The sequence below is a fragment of the Lepidochelys olivacea genome (genome assembly GCF_965140295.1).
Source record: "Lepidochelys olivacea isolate rLepOli2 genome assembly, chromosome: 3".
Classification (NCBI taxonomy): Eukaryota; Metazoa; Chordata; order Testudines; family Cheloniidae; genus Lepidochelys; species Lepidochelys olivacea.
In genome coordinates, this window is record NC_140413.1 from 93,670,930 (window position 1) to 93,683,526 (window position 12,597).

Consider the following 12,597-nt stretch of genomic DNA (forward strand, 5'->3'; position numbering starts at 1 on the left):
CAGAACTCAAGGTAGCACCAGTGAAAATGTAACAAGGAGAGCATGACCCAAAGACAGGTATCATCACCAAGACAATTCAGATTTCAAAAGGCTCTGATCTTGCCCTCAGTTTACAATACCCCCTCACCACTCCTAAGAATAACAATTAAAAATGCATAAAGATAATCATGTTTACAGTTTCTCCAGCCACTGTTTAACCTAATCTATTGTCATTAAATTATATACACTGCTGGTTTAATTGTCCAAAAGGTTCACAGGAATCACATTTTTACAGATCCAGTCTATCAAAAATGCCTTAAATTAAGGAAGAAAAATGCCACTAAGAAAGACTGTACACTGTCTATTTTTGCATACAGAAATCTATGTCTTGTCAATCCACAGTTGTAAATATTGTAGGAAGTTGCTGGGAGATTACAGACTCTACTCTGTATGCCGGAGTTTTTCCCACTGGGGAAACAAAGACATATGGAACTTTAATGCATAGGAATCAGCTCTAAAGAAGTCTTCAAGAACTTTAATTATACAACTATTGATTTCACTGCAGTAGTAACAAGGAGAGTATATGCAATGGCAGTTGGTATAGAAAATGATGATTGTTGTAACACCAAGTTCACATTGAGAAACACTACATTTTTACCAAGAAAGATCAGTCTCTTTTCAGAGGGCCCTAGACAAATTGGAGGATTGGGCCAAAAGAAACTGATGAGGTTCAACAAGGACAAGTGCAGAGTTCTGCATGTAGGAAGGAAGAATCCCATGCACCACTACAGACTAGGGACCGAATCGTTAGGCAGCAGTTCTGCATAAAAGGACCTAGGAGTTACAGTGGACAAGAAGCTGGATATGAGTCAACAGTGTGCCCTTGTTGCCAAGAACGCCAATGGCATTTTGGGATGTATAAGTAGGGGTATTGCCAGCAGATCAAGGGACGTGATCATTCCCCTCTATTGGTGAGGCCTCATCTGGAGTACTGTGTCCAGTTTTGTGCCCCACACTACAAGAAGGATGTGGAAAAATTGGAAAGAGACCAGCGGAGGGCAACAAAAATGATTATGGGACTGGAACACATGATTTATGAGGAGAGGCTGAGGGAACTGGGATTTAGTCTGCGGAAGAGAAGAATGAGGAGGGATTTGATAGCTGCTTTCATCTACCTGAAAGGGGGTTCCAAAGAGGATGGATCTAGACTGTTCTCAGTGATAGCAGATGACAGAACAAGGAGTAATGGTCTCAAGTTACAGTGGGGGAGGTTTAGGTTGGATATTAGGAAAAACTTTTTCACTAGGAGGGTGGTGAAACACTGGAATGCATTACCTAGGGAGGTGGTGGAATCTCTTTCCTTAGAAGTTTTTAAGGTCAGGCTTGACAAAGCCCTGGCTGGGATGATTTAATTGGGGATTGGTCCTGCTTTGGGCAGGGGGTTGGACTAGATGACCTCCGGAGGTCCCTTCCAACCCTGATATTCTATGATTCTATGATTCTTTCTACATCAAAGCAATAGAGACTTCACAGAAATTGGGTTATTTCCCTCTTCTGTTTGAATAGGACTGTTGCATATATTTAATACCATTCTTTTTTCCCCTGAAATCTGTTAGGATATAGATATTCAAGCCTGTCTGTAAAAACCTATACTTTAAGAATTTAGGTATATGTTTATCATTTAGCTAGTTACAGAGGTATAAAACAAAGAATCTGTGTAAGGGCCTTCTCTCACTGTGACAGTCTGAGGCCCTGTTCTTAGGCTAAGGCCTTTGGCTAAGCAGCAGAGGCAGACATAAGCTGGGAAGTGTATGGTCACATCATCACATTCCAACCTAGTCACATTGAAATAAGGCAATCTGGGGCTGTTGGAAAGGTGATCCTATCTATCACCTCCAGAGAAAGGGAAGAGCCTAGAAGATGTAAAAAGAAATTTAATTTGATAGTTTTCTGTCTGGTAAGAACTCACTTATCAATAGACACAGCTGGGAAACCCTTATGTCTTTACAGATGTACTTGTAAAATCCTCACTTCTGTATTGTTTTGTTATTATAGTTCCCCCTTTACTATTGTTTATTTGCATGGTCTCTGTCTGGTTCTGTGATTGTTTCTGTCTGCTGTATAATTAATTTTGCTGGGTGTAAACTAATTAAGGTGGTGGGATATAATTGGTTAGCTAATCATGTTACAATATGTTAGGATTGGTTAGGTAAATTTCAGTAAAATGATTGGTTAAGGTATAGCTGAGATTGCTACTATATAAATTAGGGGAAAACAGGAGGTAAGTTGGGATTTGAAAAATAAGGAAAAAGGAACTTGGATTTAAGCTTGCTGGAAGGTCACCCCAATAAACATCAAATTGTTTTCACCTTTGGACTTCGGGTATTGTTGCTCTCTGTTCATGCGAGAAGGATCAGGGAACTGAGAGGGTGAAGGAATAAGCCCCCTAACAAAATCATATGTTTATAAAAATTAATGTAGACAGCACAAGCATATTTATTCTATGGGACTCATTAAAGCACAACCTTATGTTCATTTTTTGGGTACCTGAAAAAAAATTAGTTTAGAGACTGCAATATTTTCTAGTCCAGAGCAGAGGAGTTTGGATCCCTGAGGATGGCGAACTCTGCCAAACTGTTTCTTGTTCAGGGTATTTTTCAAAAGAAATACTATTTTCAGAATTATCACATAAAAGCCCCTTCTGCTGCTGCCATAGTTCAGCCACTCTGTGATGCAGCATTTGCCATTGAAATTAGACATTTGTAAAAGCTTTCTTCTTTTTCCTCTTCTTGGATTCAGTATAGATTAACATGCTAATATTTATGTAGCAGCATGGCCCCACTCTTGAAAAAATATATGCATGTGTTTAACTTTACATTCTGAGAGTAACGCTACTGTTGTACTTAAGCCTTTGTATAATTGGGGCCACAATTAGCATAACATAATTAAAACAAGAAAAAAATTACTGCTTAGACTAAGACATGGAAACTAAAGAGCTTCTCTTGGGAAAACTTGCAGTTCACTTGTAACAGTACATTTAAGATATGACTGTTCACATTCAGATCAATGAAATATGTCATGCTCAAATAATAAATTGGAGCAATGTCACAAGCTTAAAAGATTGAATAATTCACAAAATTTAAAGTCAATACAGAATATTTTAATTTGATCTTTTTTATTGGAAGGCACCCACATGCTTGAACCAACAGCCAAATACTTTAGTTCAGTGATTGAATTAATGGAAGAAGTGACAGTTCAACTGCTAAGCAGTTTTTTGTTTTTTTTTCAAATTCTAGAACAAAATTGATTTCAGCCATCTGTAAGTATTCATGTATATTAATAGTGCCCAGCAGGGGTCTGTGAAAACACAATCAAGTTTGTGAGAGAAAAAAATACCTAAGTGGAGTGTATTAAAATAAACTTGGTTATGAAGTAAATTGAGGGCTTTCACAGGACAAGACATTTCTTTTGAGATATTATTTATGTAAAATGATAGGTTGTTCTAAGTTGCTGTAGTTTGTGTGCTTTATCACCTAAAAGTTTACTTTAGCTACTTATGCTGATGCTACTTTCAGTTGGGCTCTTTCTGGAATCCAGAGCTCTCTGGTTTTGGAAGTAAAAAATATTGCAGAGCAAAGTAAATCTTCATTAAAATGAAAATCAACTGAGTAATTCGTCATTTTTTTCAACCAGATCAAAAAGAAAATTGTGCATACTCATGGCATACAAACTCAGGATTGCTAAAGTACTGCAAGTAATACAGTCTACTGCAAGACACAACCATTGTTCCATTGCTGTCCGTCATGGTACTGTGTGTAGAACTATACCTGGACAGAAAGTTTTATACACTCCCTTCTCTAAATTCACTTCAAAACTCAATGTTTGTGGCTCTTGTTCACCTTCATAAACAAAAAAGGAAAAACAAATAATCCTAATAAATTTATCTACTCATAATATACATGCTGAGCAAACATCATACCAAGTCTCCCATAAAATATATTTTATTAAAAACAAGCGTTCCCAAACCAACACAGTTAGCCGGAATTTTGCTGTTTCTGAAATAGCCCCATTCAGATCTACTGCATTTGAACGAGAGCTTTTAGCACCGTGGGGTTAGCAGTACCTTCCTCAGTTAAAGTATTATTTTGTGGTAGTATTTTTGGGAATAATTAAATTGCTTTTCAAGTCATTCAGTTTCCATGGCCGTAATGCTCTCTTCCTGTACCATAACACTTCTTTATGCTTTTCCAGAATCCATGTGATATACAAACATGCTTTCATGGGTACTTTCTTGCTTAGCTATTCCCCATGCTGTTCAATGCAAATATATTTATTCAGTATACATCTTTTGGATTCATGTTAACAAAATACAATATTTGCTTTAAATTCTCAGTTGTCACTTTGATATCTTTTCAATGATGTTATGGAAAATAATGCACATCAGCTTTTGACATTGGATATGGCCCAATACAAAGCACAAAAGAATAAATCTCTGTTCTTTCCTTTGGAAGCTCACTGTTTTAAACATCAAGTGTTCTGTTTTCAGATTAAAATTTTTTTTCTTCACAATTGCTTGTTTCTTTTTAAACTCAGTAGGATATACTGACAGTTTTCAACACTAATTTCATATAGCCCAAGCAAAGAGAACAAACTAGTAAAAATGCTGCGTACAAATAAACTGATTATGCACACATTTCAATTTTATTCCAACTTTTAAGAAAAACTGCTTAGAAGGTTGGGAGGTCAATGTGAGAGATGCAAGAAAGTAGGTGTGAAAATGTCAGCATATTTTTATGCTAGAAAAAAATCTATTTTAAAATGTATTAGATTTCAATTTATCTTTAATAAACTGACAGAAATTCATATAAAATACACTTACTGGTTTGAGTTGTGGGCTTCCATTTGTTTATCCTTTCTACGGAGTGCTTGGGAAAGAAAAACCCTGACTCTCAGTGAACTACAGTCATCAAAAACTATAAACTCATTATACAGAGTTTATGAGAATGAAAAGCCCTGAGAATTTAGCAACTTTTGATCATTCCTGACTTGAGCCACATTAACACAAACTAGTACTAGAAAGTTCCTTATTTCATAATCTTTACACTGAATCTCTTCCTTTACAGATTACTTACTAAGTTTTCTGTTACTTTGGCACTAAAACCCCTAGATTACTTTACGTTATAAGTACAGGTGAAATTCTGGTACCCTGGGTTGCACAGTCTCTCTGTAAAGGGAACACATATCGGCTTTCCTCTAAGCTTTCTTATGTTTGTTAGTTATATTGACCACCTTTCTAAAGTATGACATACTTTGAAAAGTGACTTTCTGAAAATGCCACCTTTTTACTCAACAGTTCTGTTCCTCTGTGAGTTGTATCTCTTCCTACTTTAGTGGCAAAAATGTTTATACTCCTCTTTAATCTCATCAGCACTGAAGAGGCAACTCAGTTAAGACAGAATGAGGTGGATTCCACTCCTTTTTGTGCATTACCAACATAGATGTTTACATTCCCATCAACTCTCATTCATCAGCCTTCTGAGTTCCTAATATTTCCATGGTGGAGAGAGATTTCATCAGGTTAGAGGCTTTCTTCCATAGCTTCACCAGGCCATTGTCTAACAAGCCCTGGCAATCTACAGCTTTGTGGACTGCAACCATGGCTTGGTAAAAATGACACCAAAAAATCCCAATGCTGAAGGTCACGGTTTTGGGTGCACCACCATGAGAACAGCCTGCCTTCTCTCCAGCCACCATTATTTCCAACAACAACCTTTTGTGCTGAAGGTAGGAGAGACAGCCAATGACCTGGTCAGGGTGGACGTATTTTTTTCAATTGCAAATGCTAATGTATGGCCAGAGGAACACCTCAATGCTGAAGCTTGAAGAATTTGTAGCCTAGTGTGACTTAGCTAAATTGATGAGCACATATTGCATCTGGAATCACTGTCTCCAACCCAAAAATATGAATGAACAATAGGAACACCATTACCATCAACTTCCAAATATTAGGGCTCAGTGTGTTGAGCAGCTTACATTTGACTTCAAACAAGGAAGTGTGGAACATTTTCATGACAAAGCTGCTCCATTACTATTCCCAGAGGGAAAGTGGGGTTTGGTGGTGACACTGACTTACAGGTGATCAGGTGTCTGGGCTGACTCCTACTTCTGTTTCAAGGATTTATCCTTCAAAATATTCTGGGGCAGCTTCATGCTGGACATAGTGGAAACTGCTTGGGGTGTCCTGAAAAGGGATTGGAGACATTTATCATTCTTCCATGAAGCTCAGGATCACATCTGGAAGCGAACCTGGCATCCTTTGACTTTGTGGTCAATTCCCAGATGATAATGTAACTGATTTTGTGGTCAGTCATTGGCATAGTCTACTGCCAAACACAGGCACCAAAGGCACTAAGGCAGGCTATCACAGTTACAGGGTGAGCTGCACTTTAGATCTCTTTTCAATCCTTCTCAAATGCACTTGCCAGGTGACAGGCTTGGCTTCCTTCACCTCTTTTAAGGGTCGAAGTCACTCTTAGACCGGATCTCTCAGTTGCATCTCCCAGTTTCCCAAATGCGGCTCCTCTGGCAGGTACATTTGACCTTGGTTCCCCGCAAGATTTCCCTTTTGGTGACCAGTAGCTGATTAAAGTGACTCAAAATAGATTCAAACAAACAAACAAAACTTGTTTCATCACCCAAAGGAACCACAAACTTGGGTCTTACCTAAGCCTTATTCTTTCCTTGCAAGTTTTGTAAGTTCCAATTAGCTAAGCCACTCTTATATCTGGACTGGGATATTGTTTCCTCAGCTCCCTTGAGGTTCTTTATCTAGAAATGGATTATCACTGACAATTGTTTAATTTCCTGCTTCTTTCCTAACACTCCCTTATTAAACTGAACCAGTTCATTCACACATTTCAATAACCTAAAATGGCCATTGTAGTGGGGCGCCTGCCCCACTCCAGTAAAACTGAGGTTAAAAGCAGTCAAGCTAGGCTGATTGGGGAAGCAGCTACAGCTGTGGCCAGCTTAATTAAGGCCCAGCTGGCCCTGATAAGAGGGCTGTGGGCCAGAAGCTGGAGGAGTCTTACTCTAGCCCTGGAGTGGGAAGGGCTAGCTGCCTGGAAACAAGGTACCTGAAGCGTAGCAGTGCTGGGGAAGGGCAAAGGAGCTGGTGAGCTCCAGCCTGGTAAACCCCCAGGCTGCAGGCCTTGTTAAAGGCCTATCAAAGGTACTGGGTCTACAGAGGTACAGACTGGGATAGGCAAAGGCAGCAGGTCCTAACCCCTTGCCAATGATGAACGGCCATTACAGACTGCAGTCTGCCCCAGTGAGTGGGGGCTAGATGATGACTGGCAGGAGCCACTGAAGTGAGGTGGATTTAGAAGGTTGGGAGGTTCCCTGGGAGAGGAGACCCAGATCGTGTGGGGGTACTGCTGGGGCAGAACACTGACGTAAAGGGCACTGGGGTCTAGGAGGGACACGGGGCCAGCAGCAGGCGAGACACCGGCCAGCAGAGGGTGTTCCGTACGCTGGAAAAGAGCTAATTCCCAGATGACCAGCAGGAGGCGCCGTACCGGTGAGTCCTCATCTCACTACAGTATGCATGATTCCCTTAATAATTAGATCACATATTCATAAAATTATTAGAAATTATAAACCCATGTTCTTCGCACAGGCACTGGAAAACACTCATATCAGAAGTGCAAGACAGATGTGGGAACTCCTTGAAACACTGGTATCAAAACATCATAAAGAGTCAGCAAAAAGAGCCTGGTCCCAAACATTGAAAATGATCACAGCTAGTGCACTGAGGAAGGTATCGGAGTTAACAAAACTGGAGGAAGAAGATGATTAAGACGGGTATAGATGCAACAGAGCACTGAAAACACAGGTACCAAAGCAGAGGAAGAACTGAATGACCTTGAAGACTGAAGTAATGAAAAGGGGATGAAATTTAATAGTAGTGCAAGGTCATCCGCTAAGGATCTCATAATACGAATTTCTGCTATAAGACAGGGGCTCATCAGATGGAAGTTACTGAGGAGGATAGAGACCTGGCTGTGTCGGCTGATCACAGCATGACTATGAGCTACTGTAATGTGCCTGTGAAAAAGGCAAATGTAATCCTAAAAGGATATATCAGGTGAGGCATTTCCTGTAGAGACAAAGTAGTATTAATGCCATAGTACAAGGCACTGGTAAAACCTCATTTGGAAGGTTTTGTGTACAATTCTGGTCATCCACGTTCAAAAAAGATTAATTCAAATTGGATAACTGCAGAGAAGAGGATGATCAGGAGGACTTATTTTATTACACTAAAAAGAGGTTGTTTTGGCTTAGGAAAACGAAGGCAGAGAGGGGATATGCTTGCTCTCTATAAATACATCAGGCTGATAAACATCAGGGAGGATGAAGAGAGAGGTATTTAATCTAAAGGACAATTCTGGCACAAGAACAAGAACAAGGAGTCGTGGGGGCAAACAACTTAATTTTTTAAAGAGAGAACTGAACAAATTTATGAGTGCAATCATATAACCATGTTGCTTGTAATGGTGAGGGAAGGGCTCAGCAGTCCTGGGGGTCCCTTCTGGTTCATGTCAGATGTTTCTAAAATCTTATGCTTCAGGGGTTCAGTTGGTCACCTGCAGCGGTGAATCTGATGGTTCTCAGGGTGCCCAGAACTGAGAATCACCTTGTTACCTCCCTGCCTCCAGACCAAGACATTTGCTGGTGCTTAACTGAGTGTTTGCTCCCTGACCCCTGAGGTCTGTTACTCAAACAATCTCCTCTGAGCTATGCTAGCTCTTACTTTGCCTTGCAAGTTAACTAACGGTGCACCCCAGTTCCCTAGTCCCTGTGGAGCATTCCCCCTGTAGTGTTCAGCCCATTATGCACTGATCACACATAGTAAAAGCAGGTTTGCTGTTCCCAAAGGAACAGTGTACTTACCAGCTTGAATGATTCAACCTAGAATCAGCTCTTTGTATAATACCAGAGCATTGAGTTATAGTTATAGTGAAAACAACCATAAGTTTATTATCAAAGATTAAGATTTAAGAGATAGTGAGTAAGGATAATGGAAACAGAAGGGTTGCATATGAAACAAAATCATAAGATTCTTAGATACTAAACTTAAGCTACTTTAGACAGATGGTTAGCTTGTAGCATTTTCAAGCAGGGCTGGTTGGGATGACCTTTTCGTAAATGAAAACATGTTATCCATTTACTTGCTTAGTGCAGAACAAGGTGCTTTTTTGTCTTCCTCTTAAATTCCCCAAAGTTCACTGTCTGCCTCATGAGACAGGGCAACCCCCTTTTGTTCAATTTCATGCGTCTTGTCTCCCTATTGATTTCCCACACTCCTGTTGACTTCCCATGTAAATGGGGCTTCACGGTGCTGGCTTACAATGCTTACTTTACATTTTGACAGATACACATCTTACCTCCTGTCTGGAAGAAAGGTATTTTTCTCTTTGGTTGGTGATAGACTTTAAATCATTTTTTAGTACATATACACAACTCCTTAAATATTATTTATACATGCAGCTTGTTACGATTATGAGGATCAGTATGACAAAAGCTTTTATTAGAGACTTCACATGACAGAGCCTGTAATAGTGAGCTGTAGCTCACGAAAGCTTATGTTCAAATAAATTTGTTAGTCTCTAAGGTGCCACAAGTCCTCCTTTTCTTTTTGTAATAGGGCAATCTGACCAAGCGGTTGGAGCCTAGGGTAGAATCAGGGTCATGGATGGGAGTCGCACCAAATTGAAAACCAGAGTCAGAGGCCACACCAAGTGTCAGAGCCAGAGTCAGAGGCCACACCAAGTGTCGGAGCCAGATGGAGACAGCTGCAGGGGTCAAGGAAAGGAAGAAAGAGCAGAAACAAAGAGCAGGGCATGGTAGGAGAGGAGATGAGGGGTGGTGAAAGGAACAAGGAGTAGAAGCCAAGCAAAGAAGCAAGAACTTGGTCTCAGAGAGCTCGGTGGTAAGAGATCTAGCAGCTAGTTGTTCAGACAAAGGGTGGGATAGGAATAAGAAGATTTATGCCAAGTGGGGTCCAAGCAGTCTGCTTCTAGTCACTCGATCCCACTGATTCAGCAGGTGCAGCCTCTGGTAGTGAGGTCTCAGTTGCAGTTCCCTCATCTGACCTTGCAATGTTATGGCACAGGGGGTAAGGCTCTTACTCAGCAACCTTGTAGGCCTGGGTTCAAGACCTAAGGAGTCTGACAGCATCATTTATGGGCAAATACCATGGAAGTGGTATGTCAGGTACAGTGAATTTGTCAGGCCCATTAGGAGTTGCTGTTGATGTTAGGAGTTGTTGACCTACTAAGTGTGCTATGTAATCCATCACTTAATTCAGCCTCTGCACCAGATGACTGGAGGATAGCTAACACCACCAATTTTTAAAAAAGTCTCCAGAGGCAATCTTGGGAATTACAAGCTGGTAAACCTAACCTCAGTACCAGGCAAATTGATTGAAACTACAGTCAAGAACAAAATTATCAGACACACAGATGACCACAACTTGCTTGGGAAGAGTCAACATGGCTTTTGTAAAGGGAAATCATGCCTCACAACTCTATTAGAATTCTTGGAGGGGGCCAACAAACACATAGACAAGGGTGATCCAGTGGATATAGGGTAATGGATTTTCAGAAAGCCTTTGACAAGGTCCCTCACCAAAGGCTCTTTAGCAAAGTAAGAAGTCAGAAGATAAGAGGAAAGGTCCTCTCATGGATCAGTAACAGGTTAAAAGACAGAAAAGAAAGGGTAGGAATAAATGATAACTTTTCACAATGTAGAGAGAGAAACAGTCAGGTCCCTCAGGGATCTGTACTAGGACCAGTGCTGTTCAACATATTCATAAATGTTCTGGAAAAAAGGGGTCAACAGTGAGATGGCAAAGTTTACAGACCACACAAAACTACTCAAGATAGTTAAGTCCAAAGAAGACTGTGAAGAGGATCTCACAAAACTGGGAGACTGGGCAAGAAAATGGCAGATCCAATTCAATGTTGATGAATGCAAAGCAGTGCACTTTGGAAAACATAATCCCAACTACACATACAAAATTATGGAGTCTAAATTAGCTCTTATCATTCAATAAAGAGATCTTCGAGACATTGTGGATAGTTCTCTGACACCATCCACACAATATGCAGCTGCAGTCAAAAAGCTAACTATGTTGGGAACCATTAAGAACAGGATAGATAAGACAATAAATATCATAATGCCACTAAATAAATCCAAAGGTACTCCTACACCTTGATTACTGCATATAATTTGTGGTCGCCCCATCTCAGAAAAGTTATATTAGAATTGGAAAAGGTACAGAGAAGGGAAATAAAAATGATTAGAGCTATGGAACAGCTTCTATGTGACAAAAAAAAAAAAGACTGGGACTGTTCAGCTTGGAAAAGAGACAACTGAGCGGGATATGATAGAGGTCTATAAAATCATGAATGGTGCGGAGAAAGTGAATAAGGAAATGTTATTTACCCCTTCACATAACACAAGAATCAGGGGTCACCTGATGAAATTAATAGGCAGCAGGTTTAAAACAAACAAAAGGAAGTACTTCTTCAAACAGTCAATCTGTGGAATTCATTGCCACTGGATGTTGTGAAGGCCAAAAGTATAACTGGGTTAAAAAAAGAATCAGATAAGTGCACGGAGGATAGGTCCATCAATGGCTATTAGCCAAGATGGTCAAGAATGCAACCCCATGCTCTAGGTGTCCTTAAACCTCTGACTGCCAGATGCTGAGACTGGATAAAAGGATAGTTCATTTGATAATTGCCCTGTTCTGTTAAGTCCCTGTGACATTCCCCTAGTGTTATCTGGACTGGTGATCTGCTAGGTCACTCCAATCCCCGACTCTGGGAGCCAGCCTTACCCTGCTCTGCTGTGAAAATCCCCACTCCTGGGCTGTTCATGCACAGCCTCTAGCATGTAAGCTGCTCCTTGCATTGTACAACCGAATAACACTAGCCAATATCTCTGGTCCCAGACACAACCCTAGGAACCTCCGTCTTTCAATGTCCAGTTATGCCCGCTGGATGATGCAAGCTTATATGAGTTCATCAATTTAACAAAGAAATTGATATGTACCAGACTTGTTATCCCAAGGGGAGTCTGACACACTTCAAACCAAATGCACTGCTTCAGGTAGAACAAACAAACAAATCTGTTAACTACAAAAATAGATTTTGAGTGATTATAAGTCAAAGCACAACAAGTTAGATTTGGTCAAATGAAATAAAAGCAAAACACATTCTAAGCTGATTTTGAACACTTTCAGTGCCCTTACAAATTTAGAAGCTTCTCACCACAGGCTGGCTGGTTGCCCTTCAGCCAGGCTCTCCCCTTTGATCAGCACTTCAGTCACTTAGTGATGATGTCTGTAGATGGAGGTGGAAGAGAGTGGAAGAGCATGACAAATGTCTCTCCCTCTTATCATTTTGTTTTTTCCCTCTTGGCTTTGCTCCCCCCCTCCCCCCCAGGGTCAGGTGAGCATTAACTCATCCTAATCCCTGACTGACCAAGGGAAGGGGGGTGACTCACTCGAGAGAGTCCAACAGATCCTTTTTTGCTGCCAAGGCCAGTGTC

The 12,597-nt window shown here is 40.5% G+C and overlaps 1 protein-coding gene across 7 annotated transcripts in view; it reads right to left on the minus strand.

Moving 5' to 3' along the window:
• TBC1D32 (TBC1 domain family member 32) overlaps window positions 1-12,597 on the minus strand; it is a 181,158-nt gene that overhangs the window by 54,999 nt on the left and 113,562 nt on the right. The window lies entirely within an intron of this gene.